The sequence below is a fragment of the Leuciscus leuciscus genome (assembly GCF_965113295.1).
Source record: "Leuciscus leuciscus genome assembly, chromosome: 16".
Taxonomy (NCBI): Eukaryota; Metazoa; Chordata; class Actinopteri; order Cypriniformes; family Leuciscidae; genus Leuciscus; species Leuciscus leuciscus.
Window position 1 is genome coordinate 24293681 of NC_138740.1, and position 16077 is coordinate 24309757.

The 16077-nt window shown below is 36.2% G+C and overlaps 1 long non-coding RNA gene across 1 annotated transcript; it reads left to right on the plus strand.

The window, feature by feature from the left end:
- Positions 1–8526: 8526 nt before the first annotated feature.
- Positions 8527–10229, plus strand: LOC309478400. The gene is made up of 2 exons (XR_014198969.1): positions 8527–8636; positions 9329–10229. It is a non-coding gene; the product is annotated as an uncharacterized lncRNA (long non-coding RNA).
- Positions 10230–16077: the final 5848 nt, after the last annotated feature.

Consider the following 16077-nt stretch of genomic DNA (forward strand, 5'->3'; position numbering starts at 1 on the left):
AGGATTCTTTGATGAATAGAAAGTTAGAAATGTTTTGTTACTGTGTAAAAGCCTTTACTGTTACTTTTGATTTATTTAATGCATCTTTGTGGATTAAAAGTATTAAAGTATAAAAAAAAAAAAAACGAACTGACCCCAAACATTTGCCCAGTTTGTATGATGAAAATATAGAAAATATCTATCTTTATATTTTAGGAAGGGGGTCCCTTGCAAAAGGGCTCGTCCCTAAATGTGGACCGGTGGCATTAAAAGTTTTGAAAACCCCTGATATAATTGTCAGCTTTCTCAAAAGATCCCGCAATCTAAAGCCGATTGGTAATTTTGTAACATTCAGCTTTGAGTTACAGAAATTGGTGACGCGTGTAAACAAAAGTTACATCCCTTAGATGAAAGTGTTTGGCTTATTTTTAAGATCAAAGGCATTTCCTTTCATTTAAAAGGTGTACATCTCCCCAAATTGGAACTCTTATCCTTCCAACCTTCCTATGATGTTTTAAATCAAAGATTTCAAGAACCCTTATGTCACGTCCAGACAAATATCTTTAGGCCCAGTGCGTAAATTGGGGTTACTTTTCTGTACTCAAAAGCGGCATGAATGTTCGACAGATAACAGGGTTTACTTTCTGAAGGTTGAAGTGTGTTTGTGATGTGTGTGTGCCACAGAAGTGGGTGATACATCAGCACAGCACCTTATCTCTTCTTTTGCACCACCACACCGCAGCTTTGGATACAAATATTTCTACTGTTGAATGTAGGAATAAAGAAAGAAATAAGCACTCTTTTGAGCGTACGAGGCTTAGGAGAGATGAATTAGGCTTTCTTGGATAAACTGTCAGTCTGGTTTATCATGCTACAGAGCTGTATCCATTTCTGCTTGTCAACAAATCTTGCTCTGATTGGCGGTGACAGTCTTAAATTTAGAGGTAAATCCAACAAAGCCTCTTGTCCTCAAGTTATGGGGCAATGCTTACGTCAAACGCTCAAAATACAACATGTTTGAAAAGCCTGCTGAGAAATGACACAGAAATCTTCATTTAAGATTTTTTAACAATCTGTAGTATTGTTTCCCAATGGTTTCCTCTGTCTATTTTACTCCTATAATTTGTGGAGGAGACTGTGGAACAGCAATTGAGAAATAATCAAAAAAGAAATACAATGTGACTTTGTTGTAATACACCGGTGTTAATACACATTATGTTAATACACATTAAAAATGTCCTTTTGACTACATTATTACATATTGCAATTGAGAAAAGTGTCTTGTCAATAAAGGCAATAGAAAAATTGCATTTTCATATTCCTGTATTCTTCCGATACACAAAACACATTGCTGCGGCCGATGGTAATGGATAATGTGAATTTTCAGAGCTTGTCTGAAGTTATTTAGTTGGCATTCATTATCATCGTCTCTGTGATGACATCAATCAGCCGAGGGGCAAGGTAAGAGCATCCTCAGCTGTTGGAAATGACAGATCTTCTCTCGGTTTGATTGCAGTCATCTCATACCTCCCTAATAACAGCTGTGTGCGCCACGTCTGTCACTGAGAAAATAATCTCTGTTATCTGTCATGTCATAACTTTCCTTCATTACTTTCACTCGGATGTACGTCATTGCTTACGTTGCCCTCGTAATCAATTGGAATCTGCTATGGAGCTGATTTGTATTTGCAGTTTTTTTTTTATATCTATAGATAGGCCTGTATATGCTATAGATATGTAGCTTATACAGGCATAGAGCAAATGCAATTTCAACATATAGCCTAGTGAAATAGTATGATGTATAGTATGTTAGTATAGTAATAGGGCTCTAAGTATAGGGCTATTGCAGTACAGGGCTATTGCAAACAGAAACAAGTCTACAGAGAAATTTTATGTCAGCACATTATCTGAGAAGATTTTGGTTTACTGATGAGCGTGAGTTGTACATGAGTGGAGCGTTCTTCTTCGGCCAAAACCCCAAAATGCCTTTTTCAGCGGCCGTAATTGCGGTGCATCCCTAAATGTAACAAAAGAAGAAAAAAATCTAATAAATACTTTTCTTTTGAACTTTCTATTCATCAAAGAATCCTGAAAAAAAACCATGGTTTCCACAAAAAAAATATTAAGCAGAACAATTGTTTTTAACATAATGATCAGCATATTACAATCAACATATTACAATGAATTCTGAAGGAACACGTGTTACGGTGTGGTAGTCAACACACCTATAGTCTTTATTTAAATAAACTAAACTTTAAGATTGCTGGAGAATAAATAGTAGTAAACACAGGGAAAATGCAAATAAGAACCGACCAGGAGTGACTAAGGGTACGTTTACACGACAACGATGTACTAAAAACGGAAAAAACTATTATTTGCGATTTTCGTGTATGACAACAGTCAAAACGATCCCCATTCACACAGACCTGCAAAAATGATTAAAAAAACGCTGTGTTATGCATGCCGGGCCAGTAGTTGGCGATGTCACTTTGTAATGAAACACTACGCGCCTACTGAACACAAAGCATGCTGGCGTCACCGTTTTCACAAATTTGCGTTTTTGTAGTTTACACAGAGACAATAACAGTTTTCAAAAACGCGCCTTTCAAAACTCATTTTCAAAAGTTTGCGTTTTGAGAACCCCAAAACACTGTTTTTGTGAAAATGAACGGCCAAAATGCATAAAAAGTTTTTATGTAAAAATGGTGTTGTGTACAATAAAAATGGGCTAAAACACAGGGCTTAAATACACAGGGTGATAAATATACGCTGATGAGGTGGGATGTCTGCGCGAGTAGGAAATACCTATTTTTTTACAGTCTATGGGAAATACATATATTGACAGACAGGAAGGACATCGGACTGAATGCAGTGATTGGCCAAAACATTTTTTGGTCCGGAGACTTCCACATAAGATATATATATATACATGTTTTAATATTTAAACCACTTCTATTAATGATTGCTATCAGGGTGTGAAGAGAGTTTCAACCAGTATAACAATAAGTGTTTATAAAACAATTTGCATACCCAGAAATTCTCAAGAAAATGAATGTCTATATCAAATGGGTTTTACTTACGCGTTTAAGCTGTATCAGTGCAATTTGGTCAACACAACGAACTTGCTGTCTTTTGACTTTGGCTCGAGTCAAAATACAGCAACTGAATCCTGTGAGTGTCTCCTTTCAACCTCATGGGGCTTTCTGGGTTTACGCATGATCTGGCAAGACATTGATGGTGCTGGTCAATCTCAGCGTATCAAGCTGTGTGAGCTAGTTTATGGTCCCCTGATCACTCAAACGCTCCGCAAGCCCTGTTACACCTTAAAAATAGTCCATTCCCCAGAGCAAAAGAACAATTACATGGTTTGTGAGTATATTTATCCCAGTGACTTTAACAGTTTGTTGGTGTTTGCTAGTACAAACACCAACACAATAGCTCTTTATATTGTGAGTATATCAAAACATTTCAAGAATCAGGTCACCCAAGCTTGACTTTAAGTGATATTGAAAGTATGGTTTGTAAACAAATCTGACAAAATCCTCTCATGATGTATGAACTTCTTTCATTGAACTTCTTTCATTTCATCTTTCAATGTGTCACGATGAATTGGTTTTGTTAGAGGCAGGGCTACTTCTCTCAGAAATGTGTTTTGGGCCCTTATTTTGTTTAATGGCTCGCCTCTGTTCCTCTCTGAACCTTTCAAGCACCAATATCAAAAGAGCATAATGCATGTGCAGGAAAAGTGAATACAATTTTTTGACAGCTGTTCAAGCACAAGTGAGATCTGTTTGTGCTGTTTGTGTTATAAATATAATACTAATAATACTAAACATAAATACCCTTGATAGACTCTAAAACATTCTAAATTATTTCAAATTTTGTTCATTTCTATAAAGCAATAAGCATGTGATGCTGTCTATTCAGCTATTTTACCACAGAGGTAAACATTTATATTTATTATTAATAGAACTGTTCACTTTGTAGCCCTATAATTGGGGGCAAAAAATTGAATTTTAGACTTTCTAATGACGTTATAGAATATGTTTAGATTTATAACTGAACATTACTTGAAAATACTTTAACATTTTGTTCTACAATATAAATGATCACAGGACCATGGTACAATAATAAATGAACCATGGTACAATAATACTACGCATGTTTTAAAGAGAGAAACCCGTATTTTAGCTCGTCTTTATCTTTAGGTCATGATCCAAGAACATTTAAACTGGCAGTTATAAAACCTCTCATTAAGAAACCACAATTAGATCATAATAATATAGCAAATTATAGACCCATTTCAAATCTTCCATTTATGTCTAAAATATTAGAAAAAGTGGTGTCCGCTCAACTGGGCTCTTTCTTGCAACAAAATGATATCTATGAAAAGTTTCAGTCTGGATTCAGACCGCATCATAGCACTGAAACTGCGCTCGTTAAAATCACAAATGATTTACTTTTAGCTTCTAACCAAGGCTGTATCTCAATACTAGTTTTACTTGATCTTAGTGCTGCGTTTCGATACTATAGATCACACAATACCCTTAGATCGACTACAAAATTATACTGGTGTTCAAGGACAAGCATTAAGCTGGTTCAAATCATACCTATCTGACCGCTACCATTTTGTCTATTTAAATGGAGAAAAATCGACCATAACTCCAGTAAACTATGGAGTGCCGCAGGGATCTGTGTTAGGCCCTCTGTTATTCTCAATATATATGATGCCACTTGGAAATATTATAAGGAAACATGGAATTAGTTTCCATTGTTATGCTGATGACACTCAAATATATATTTCATCACGGCCGGATGAAAACGCTAAATTTTCCAAATTGACAGAGTGTGTTAAAGATATAAAAGATTGGATGACGCGTAATTTTCTTTTATTAAATCCAGACAAGACAGAGGTAATACTTATCGGTTCAAAAAACCGCCCACAAAACCTCGCACAATACAACTTTAACATCATAGGATGTCCTGTTACTTTATCCTCTACAGTAAAAGACCTGGGTGTTATACTCGATTGCAACCTGTCTTTTGAAAATCATATTTCATATGTTACAAAAACAGCCTTTTTCCACCTTAGAAACATTGCTAAGCTACGTAATATGCTATCAGTTTCTGATGCAGAAAAGTTAGTTCATGCATTCATGACCTCGAGACTGGATTACTGTAATGCTTTATTAGCTGGTTGTCCTGCATCCTCAATAAACAAGCTACAGTTAGTCCAAAATGCCGCCGCTAGAGTTCTTACGAGATCAAGAAAATATGATCATATAACACCGATTTTATCTTCACTGCATTGGTTACCTATAAAGCTCCGTATTAATTATAAGGTATTATTACTGACTTATAAAGCCCTAAACGGCTTAGCTCCAGTCTATTTAACGGATCTTCTATCGCCCTATAATCCATCGCGCTCTTTAAGATCACTAAATTCAAGGCTTTTGGTCATACCTAGGATATCCAGAACCACCAAAGGAGGGAGAGCATTTTCACATTTGGCTCCAAAACTCTGGAATAGTCTTCCTGATACTGTTCATTGCTCAGACTCGCTCTCCCAGTTTAAAACTAGATTAAAGTCGCATCTCTTCAGCCAGGCATTCATATAATCCTACAGTTCAAACTACAATCCGGCCTCTAGCTCATAAATGCCAGAGGAGAACTGGCCCCCGACTGAGCCTGGGTTCTCCCAAGGTTTTTTTTTCTCCATTAGGTCACCTGATGGAGTTTTAGGACACCATTAGGTCACTTGATGGAGTTTTTCGGTTCCTTGCCACTGTTGCCTTTGGCTTGCTCAGTTGGGGATATTTGGGGGATATTTAATTTAATTTGATCAATCAATAAATTCCTCTTGAAACAAACTTTGTTGTATTATTTTAATTTAATACTGTGAAGCTGCTTTGATACAATCTGTATTGTGAAAAGCGCTATACAAATAAACTTGACTTGACTTAACTTGACAGGCAAATCGTGATTTTTGCAGCTGTTACCAACAAGTACATGAAGACTACAGCAAAAAACTTGCATTTAAAACAAACTGCTTTAAAAAAAAAAACATTTGATCATTTATGCTGTAGAACAAAACATGAAAGTAAATCAAATAAAAACCATTGGACATTTCTGATGGAATTTAGCCTTCTAGATTTACTTACAGATTGAAGTTAGCATTGTAGAGCTGAGAGCTCAATGATAAATACATCATTTTACTGCCAAGTATAGCCTAATCATTATGGTTGCTAAGCATCAACTTGGTGCATTAATGAATATGGTCACAGGTATGAATGTATCTGCATTTTACTGCTTTGAACATGGCTCAGAATTTAGAGTCGGAATTATCCATGTTAAAATAACTATTTCAAAATGATTACAGCACTATTTTCTTTTAAATGCCATTCTATATTGTTCTGATTATAGTTTTCATTTTATTTTGTTTTTTTATATTTTTTAGAAGAAGAAGAGTTCAGCGTAAGTGAAATGTGTGTTGGACTGGATCATCTCTTCTGTGAGTGGATATCAGATTTAGCTACACTTTCTTCAGGGCCAATGAACAGGCTGATAGAAGTGTTCTAATTATCTTGAAAGTGATTTGGTGATGAGCAGTTACCCTGTTAGTCATTCCATTTACATTTTTCATGGTGTTTCTTTGGGCAGCCAATTAGGAGAGCTGCAAATTAGGTGCATAATAAGCCGCCAATCAAGAAGAATTGTCATTTGCTTAATGGGAAGAAGGATTTTAGTATTGCAAGTCTTTCACCTTGACATATAATTGCTGATCACAACGTGCAAGCATGCCAAACATCACATTTGTGAACTTTAATTGTCAAATACGCTTAGACCGATTGGCCTATCCATATGTGGCTCGGCTCCATTAAGTTTCTTTAGGTTGTGAAATAATTACATAATTGTTTTCCACTTGCTAAATCATCATTACAGTGTTTGTGCTAAAGCGAGGCGTGGGGTTGTGTGTTGGGCAGGCTAAATGTCAAGCTGTCACGCCGATTAACAAAATGCAGGAAAAAGATTTGTATTCTCGTGTATCTGTTGAGCTGTGAGCCATAATTGGTGTGAGCGTTTCGGTATGAGTAATTGGCACATGTGTTTTAACAGGTCAAATATTCTTATTATCTCCAACAAAAGTGCATTATAAATATAATTTAATAGACTATTTTGCCCTTTTTATCTTCTAAAGTATGCTCTTTTCTTAAAAATATGTGTTAGTAGATGCAACCCATGTGTCTCATTTTAAAGGTATCCTCTCTTTTATCACTGCTGGATGAAATTTCATTGTGTGAACTCTTGCCTCTGTGACAGTTGCCACAGGACATCTCCAGATAGGTTTAGAGCGTGACCTTGGGGCATAAGTTCTGAATATGGAAATTGCTTTCCTTTTTAGGAACTGGATTAAGTGGCCTTGCACACAGCTATGCCTATTAAGTATTTAATGTTTGTTTAATTAATGCTCTTATTAAATACCTCTGATGAGTTCTGAAACCTCATAATGAATTTGAGATGGTGTCCATGAGCTTCTGTGAAAATAAGCCATTTACTCTAATGTCTGATTATCGTCCATTACATGTCCAGCTGTGGTTAGAGGAACTGACCTGTGAATAAGTTAGACAAATTCAATGGATTTTGGACCTTGTGTGAAGGATTTAAATGCAGTGGATTTGTTTGGTGCATCACATCTGAGGGCATATTTTTTTACTAGTGGGTGTAACTATAATTAATGTGACACTATAATTAATTTGTGTAAGTGAGGATACCAAAATAATCCTCAAAAAAAAGTGACATGTTATACCTAAAAATTCTTCATACAGTGGACTACCAGTAACATTTATAAAAATTCGGGACCAAAAATTATTCAAGACACATTGACCTGACCACCTGACCTTTGACCTGACCATTAAATTAAAAAACACGCTTAAGTGTTTTTTTATTTAATAACTAATGCAACCTTTTTACACCATAGACTGAACAATTGGTATTATCTAATTGTGTACTTACATTTACTGACTGACAGCTATTCAACCTAATTCATTTGTGAGACAGTCTAACAGAAAGATGGCCAAACCCAGTGAAATATCAACTGATTTGATAACTCTGAGCTCTTGTCATGTTTTATTAACATTTTCTAAACTATAGTGAATAAGTAAGGGATAATGTATTTTGAAGAAGCACATCCATCTATCATAAAATGTCTCCAGTCGGTTAATAAAGGCGTTCTGAAGTGAATCGATGTGTTTTTGTAAGAAAAATATTATATATTTATAACTTTATAAACTATAATAACTGGCTTCCGGTAACGGCCGGACGCGAGTTGATTTCCAGTGGAAGACTGACCAATTTTTTTTTAGTATATATAGAAAAAATTTATATATTTATATGTGTATGTGTATATATATATATATGTGTATATATAAACACATAGCCTAGAAATCTAGACGCACCCTAGCGGCAGCAAAATTATTTTGCAGCCAGGGTGGGTCTAGCAACTCTCAATAGACCTTTTTGCGAGTAAGGGGAGGCTGCAGACCTGGAGCCGGTAGATATACGCCCCAAGCAGTTTTACGCCCCTGGCAGTTTTACGCCCCTGCTGTTCCTGATGCGTCCAGTAGGGGGAGGCTGTACATTGACACGAATTGATTGAGGTATAATAAATAATCCGCTAAAGTTATTGTTGTTTAGCAATGATGCAACATTTATTATTTATAAACGAATAGCTTGATAGAGCTAGGTAGATATCAATTCATTTATTTATATCAATGGATAGGTCTATCATTTATTTCGAGAGACAAAAAGTTCTGGACGGTCAGGTTGATGTTCTGTCTGGCTTAAATTTATAAGTTATAGCTTACCACGTGTAAGTTTAGCTGCCCCTAGTCTTCTCTACTCACTTTCAAAATTAATTTTCTTTTGAATGTTCTTTTGTTGCCCGTCTTTATCTTGCCTCTTCTGGTAAGACTCCTTTACTCCTTTCTGGTTTGAGTTGTTTCTTATAAAATGAGATCTAACTATCTCATTTATATCTAAATATAAATTTTTCTTAAAATAGCGTACTGATCTGGATTAAAATGTAGGCTGTGTGCACTTAAAGTGGGATTTTTCTTTGCCAAGTAACTTGCATGATGCATCCCAGTGTGTTTGCTTTAGCTATGGAAATCTCTCTCTCTCTCTCTCTCTCTCTCTCTCTCTCTCTCTCTCTCGAAACTTTTATAAACTATAAACACCCATCTCTTTTTTAACTGCATTCCAAACCAATAGCTTCTCTAGTAAATAAATGACTTACAGAGACATACAAGGACATGTTTTTAATGTCATTTTTTAAATTTTCTCTGCACAGTCCATCATCAGTGGCCAAAAGAAATCAAAGTGTCTTGACACTTTTTCCAAAAGTGTTCCACCAACAAGTACCTGTGCCGTTGTACTTTGAAGATCAGGAGCAAATTGATGCAATCCACACTCATCTGACATAAATTCTGGGCAACACACACACACACACACTGTGACTAGATCAAATTCACCATGGATGTCCTTTTTATATTTTTTTAAAGTTTAGCTTTTTTTAATGAAATACACACATGAAATGCAAATTAAAAAGGCAGTTTGTGTTCTCGTAACACTTTCTTTTATGTGGTCTGTGACTCATGGGGTCAGTGATTCTGCAGGGTCTCCAATAAGTATTATAGTTTATCTCAGTTGCTTTGGTGCATTTCTCAGATCACACCTGAAATCACATCATCTTTCACTTGTGCACATCATAAAAGCAATTTCTCATTTTATACAAATTGCAAATGCTTTGGTACATTCATGCAATTCATAATGTACAACTGTCTGCTGTTTCCTACATTATCAACTCTTTATGTCTTGTTGATCAAAATATAGGCCTATTATACTATTTCTCTGTTGAATTGTCATACTCCTCAAAACATCTAGGCATTAGTTCCTTGCATAAGTCATTAAATGCAAAATGGCTGACTAGTTGTCATAAACTGTTAAGCATGTTTTCAATACATTTCTATTACACTTTATTTTGTAAATGTGTCCTGAATTGATGAATTGCGGAGGTGTATTTAGAATTTCACTAATGAAGGAAAAAATGAATTGATATAATGAATAATGATGAAATGTACAAAAGCAACTGTGATAAAAAATTAAGGATTCAGGAATTTTATACAAAATTTAACAGTGAGTCCTGCTGCTTTTGAATTTGACAAAATAAAATTCACCATGGATGTCCTTTTTACATTTGTTTGTTTAATTTTATTTTAATTTTTTATCAGTGAGCAGAAGCACTTTGACAGGAGGATAGAAAAACAGTTAAAGCAGAGTGGCAAGCCATAGGGGAGTCATCATAATTCATAAATGGTGTTGATAAATAATGTTTTTGTGAACAAAAATATTGTCTCTTTCTTATAAATGGCCCTTGGAATTTTAGAAAAGGGATAAATTGTGTTTGTCTTCATAAAATGCTATGAAGGACACTGTTTTGTAGCTGTATGATGACTAAGTGAATAGTACAGCAGATATTTAATCCAGGATCCATATGATTACACGGTGCTGTATGTCTAATGGGCTAAATATGTTTAATATCTAATTGTAACTTTATATAAATTCACAACAACATATTTCACTCAGTCTCCTGTATAAAAACATACAGTGAATATTCTATTATTATTAATTATTATTATTATTATTACTATTTATTCAATATTAATGTATTCAATATTCAATTAACTATTCTATAGTAGGTCATATATCATTACTTGTCATCTGATCCAACTATGTGTGTTATTTTTTAATTCATGAAAACAAATAGTCTTCTGTATAGGCTGAGTGAAGCCCAACCTAATATCTAGAGATATTTTAATCCATAGTGCAGTGCAGATTTATACTAAAACGTTTAATATTTAAATTAACAAAAACCACAAATTCGGGCAAAATCTATGAACTGGACGGTTATTATTGTGTAAATTTTGAGCATCGATTTAATGGTGTTATTTCGCAGCATATCCCCCTACTGGACGCATCAGGAACAGCAGGGGCGTAAAACTGCCAGGGGCGTAAAACTGCTAGGGGCGTAGATCTACCGGCTCCAGGTCTGCAGCCTCCCCATATAGGTTTTTGCTGCAAAAACCTAAATTGGGTCAGGCCAATCACGTCATGTATAGAGTAGGCGGGGGCGGGCTTAACATATGACGACAGAGTTGCGACGGTTCCTGCCACTTGAAAACAAAGAATGACGGCTGCTGCGGATGGAGAACAGCGGTCTTTCGAATCGGCTTTGGCCGCAACTCTGGAGGACTTGGAGTTACGTTTTTCTTTGAGAAAAGAACAAAGAACGGCACTTAAGTCATTCTTAAAAAAAGGAAGATGTGTTCGTAGTTTTGTCGGCCAGATTTAAAAGTTGAATCTATCAACTAACGTTAGCTCCGCTGTTGGGAAAACGCTCTGGTTGGTTGAAGCGCTGTCCTATTGTGTGCAGAGGGAATTTGAAAGACAGCCGTTTATCCCACCCATCAGATTGACCGTGTCTATGGTGAGTTGCCAGACTAAACATCTTGATGTACGTCTGGCTTGCCAGGCTAATAAACACACACTTTTATGTTAGATGCTATTAATCAATTTGACAGCACATAAACACTATGTATATATTATATATATATATATATACACACACTGTGGCGAGCACGACGAGGTCGAGGGCCGTGGGAGGACGGCACGAGGCCAGTGGCGTGATTGATAATGAGCGACACGTGCGCGACGCACCGGTCTCGTGGAAGCATAAAAGGAGGAGCAACGACAGTGGTGATCGAGAGAGGAACAGGCCTGGACTTAAGTTGTGTTTTGTTTTAGTTTTATTGTGACAGCAGTCGTCCATGAGGGGCTGCTGTCTTTTACTTTCGTTTTGTATTTGTTTTATTTTTATCATTAAAGTCTTTAAATGTTCGCCGGTTCCCGCCTCCTTCTTCCCATAACAACATACCTCGTTACACACACACAGTATATACAGTATACCAATTGTTCTATATATATATATATAGAGAGAGAGAGAGAGAGAGACAGCTGCAATCAAAATTATTCAACCCCTATTTCAAATCAGGTTTATTGGCAAAATTGTATCCTGTTCCTTGTTTGTGAAGGGTGATGTTATCTTCTCTTAACTTTTTGGACCATTCTTTTGACTTAGCCATATTTCTAACATGCAGTAAAATCTGACACTCAATAAACCTAGCCAGTTCAGATATTTCATGTGTTCTAGCCCAAGCACAACTGGTGCAACTAATGAAGCCCTTGATTAGTTGCTTCAGTTGTGCTTGAGACAACACCTCTTTTGCAGATTGGAGCTGTTGGGAGGGATTCTATTCAGGGAGTTGAATCATTTTTAGACTGCAGAAGTCATTAAAAGTAGCATTTTCAGTTGAATTTGGGGAAACCACTTGAAACATTTGTTATGCTGAGCCATTTCAATTACTTTTGTTTGATTTGTTCATTGCAAACAGCTGAAATTCTGTCAATTTTGCCAATAAACCTGATTTGCAATGGGGGTTGAATAATTTCGATTACAACTGCAGATGTAATTGATGATTATAGTATTGTAATATTCTCAGCATCCTAGGTTGTAATTGCAATAATAAATTTCACGCATACATTTTGATGCCATTTACGACTAGTTTGGAGGTCAGAAATCGCTTCTCTGCTCAATTTTTAAATGACAAAAGTTGAGAACTGCTCTCTTTTTCCCTCTCTCTCTCTCTCTCTCTCTCTCTCTCTCTCACACACACACGCACGCACACACACACACACCACTTCTATTTGACTTACAAAGGACATAATGATAGTGAGCAAATCCTTTTGTCACTGATGAGATAAATATTTATGAGCGGGCGTGGAGGCGATTGAACCGGCTTTCTTTGGACCAGGGGCTTCATTAAACGCCAGGGCAAATCACTGAGGTCATGCGACTGAGTGAGATCCACGTCTGCAGTTCACGGCGTGGGCTCTCTGAAGTGCCCATCAGTGGGCTGCTATGTAGACATGTCAAAAAAAATCTCCACATGCTGGTATCTTCATATCAAAGAGAGCCAGCTGATTACCACCAAATATTTCAAATTGCACTTCCCTCTTTCCCTCTTCAGCATCAAGAGTCCCTTCAATCCCATAGCGGCCTCTTTTCTCTTATTCTTCACTGACAAGTCCGTGTATGGGGCCTCAAGAACGTACGATGAATTGCATGAAATGAAGAACACATCTGTTGGTTCTTTGCAGTGTTGGTAAAATGACATTTGGTGGACTGTAAAAAATGAGTCAAGTAAATAATGCTGAAAAAATATTTACTTGATTAGAGTAGTTTGTTCTTTCTTATTTACTATTCAAAAGTTCTAACACCTCCAACTTTCAGGAACAAGTTTTTTTTCTTTCATTTTTTTTCTTTATTTTTATTTACAGTATACTTATTTACAGTATAACTTGTAAAGTTGAACAACAAGCACAGCAGGTGAGCAGGATTAATGATTTTTTATTATTATTATTTAAAAAGGCATACATTGAAGTCATGTTTTTGTGGTTCAGTCCCATTCAGACTGTTCCCAGGATGCACTGGGGCATGAAAATGTATGGTTGCATTCTTTGACCACTTGTTTACATTTATGGATGATTTTGTTGTCAATTTTAGTCTTGTGATGTCAGGATAAGGATTCTTCAACTTAAAATAATAAGTTTAGTTGATTTTACCCGTGTTGGATTGAGGTATGTGTGTCAGCCTTTAATGGTACATTATAATGTTTTTATTATTATTAGGGCCAAACACTTTAGATATACAAAGACTGTGCACTTATATGAAAGGGAGAAATTTCATTTTGGAGGAATAAGTCCTGCCTTATATATAAAAGAGCCAATCTCCAATTGGTAAAGTCATTGCATCACTGCAGCTGCCGCTAGAAGCGCTGGTTGCTGTATAAACAACAGTCAGTGTTCTGAGGCTCGCGCTTATGACTGCACATGCGCATTGGCTGGTCCAGCCTGAAAAATTCAGGGGGGTTTGTCATGATTTTAGCATTGAGAAACCAAAGATGCTTTAATATATTACATGTTTTATTAAACAGGTGAGAAACTGTTTGGGTCTACCTTCGGGGTAGTCTTATTGTTTGAATCTCTTGTTTTCTTGATTACCACGAGTAACATGTTTGTACCATGCCTCAAAGACAACACTGCTTTGTCAAGAGGCTAACCTAGCATAATCAGGAAGAGCTTTATTTGTAGTAACAGTAATACACCATTTTCTCCACCATACGATATATTTTTAAATTAACTGCATGCCATTTAGTAACACAAGTCGTATCCATCTATTATTATTAGCTACGTTATTCTAATATCGATGTAGCTTAGGCTACTGCAGTGTGCAACAAGTGTCTCATATAGCCACCAAGTGAATGCACATAGTTACATTATAACATAACTTTCAACACACTCTAACCTATTTTAGTGTGACTGTTTTAACCAAGGAAAGAAGCGCTGCGTTACCCCACAATTTTAATTCTAATAAAATGACCTTTTCAGCACTTGTGGCTATTTCATTAGAATGAAATAAAAATTATGTGCATTTAAGTGAACAAATGTAACTGTAAAAATGTCCAAGCTCAGGGAAGAAAGACGTAAAAAATTACTTTAATTGTAAAATAAATAAACAACTAAATGAGAGGAGCATCAGTGGGCAACATGTGACATATAAGCATAATAAAACAGCAACAGAAAAATATCCCAGGCTCTCGGGCCCGCCCTGCTTCATACCACAGTAACGTTAATAAAACTTTAATACATTAGCTCATCCATGAATACGATTTCTGCCGTGTCGGATTTCTTTCCAGCATGTGGAGGTAAAGATGAGAACTCCCATGATTCCTCGCTCACGGTGTCATCAAGCTACGCTTTTTTGAATAAGCGACCTCTAGCGGCAAAAATTACATACTGTGCCTTTAAGACAAGAAACACTTCTATCTGTGATGAGATGAGAAGCACCTATATTGAATCATTTCATATTGAAAATTATTTCAAAATAAAGCCAAAATGGTTTTACAGCATGATGTAAAAAAAGTTTTAAGTCCCACAGAGAACGTTTTCTAGTTTAATTTAAACCAAAATTCCTATTAAAATGGTTCTGGGTGAAAAATTTTAAAGTTAAAGACCGATTTTATAGGCAATATGACATTCTTAAACTCAGTCAATAAATTTACTAAAACATGATACATAATATTATTTAATCTAAATATAAAAGTCATGCAAACTGGTGCCTTTGTAAAGTTTTACAAACGCCTCTTTTTTACAGTGTGTGCTGACTTGAGCATGCAGTATCTCTGCAAAGTTTCCCAGTCTTTTCCCTCAGTTGTGAGTGAGTTCCTCTCTGTATTGTAAAGGTTGTGAATTGTTCATGTGGTTTGAGTTGGTGGGAAAAGGCAGGCATTTTTTTTCAAACAGCCTGTGCCGACGGGTTAGCCTGTGTCTAGGTGATATCTGGATGACATTTGTCCTGTCCATCTCTGTGTGATAAGATGATCTGACAGATAACTCCCATGAGCCCCTGGACATATACTGCTTCATAGCACTCCAACCCTGACAGCAGCATGTTGTTCTGAGTATATCCATCTTCTCCATGGGATGCAGTCTTGCTCAGTTGAACTATTAAAAATGCACGAGGAGTTGAATGTGAAGTGACATCTCAATACTGCAACCACCACTGTTGATCAAAACTTGTTTTTTTTTCTTTACACACACACTTGCAGTGATTGTAATGGATTCATGATGTCCAACAAAAACACTTAAAGGGACAATGTGTAGCTTTTTAGGTATTTTATTATCTAAAATCTATATTTTTATTCATAAATATGCCCTCAATGGTGTACAAATACCTCTGCCAATGATCAGACTAATCCTCGTAAACGAAGAATTTATTATCTTTATATACATGGGACGGGTAAGTCCACGGAGGCTTCCATGTAGTTCCGCCATCTTGAAAAACTATAATAGCAGAGAGGGACAAAAAGTACTAGGCCAACGCGTTTCCACAACGCGTTTCGTTCAGAGCCAGCGTCACGT